Source organism: Mus caroli, chromosome 8, assembly GCF_900094665.2.
Source record: "Mus caroli chromosome 8, CAROLI_EIJ_v1.1, whole genome shotgun sequence".
Lineage (NCBI taxonomy): Eukaryota > Metazoa > Chordata > Mammalia > Rodentia > Muridae > Mus > Mus caroli.
In genome coordinates, this window is record NC_034577.1 from 115,723,674 (window position 1) to 115,724,040 (window position 367).

Consider the following 367-nt stretch of genomic DNA (forward strand, 5'->3'; position numbering starts at 1 on the left):
GATGGCCTAGTCGGCCATCACTGGAAAGAGAGGTCCATTGGACATGCAAACTTTATATGCCCCAGTACAGGGGAACGCCAGGGCCAAAAGTGGGAGCGGGTGGGTAGGGGAGTGGGAGGGGAGGATATGGGGGACTTTTGGGATAGCATTGGAAATGTAAATGAGGAAAATACCATATATATATATAATATATATTTTAAATATATATATAATATATATTTTTAAATATATATATATAATATATATTTTTAAATATATATATATATTTAAAAAGAAAAGCTGTGCATGTATGTGTGTGCTGTTTGTGTGCATGGATGTGGCTTGTACCCACAAGCATTTATGTATGATTGGTGCTTGCATGCCCTTC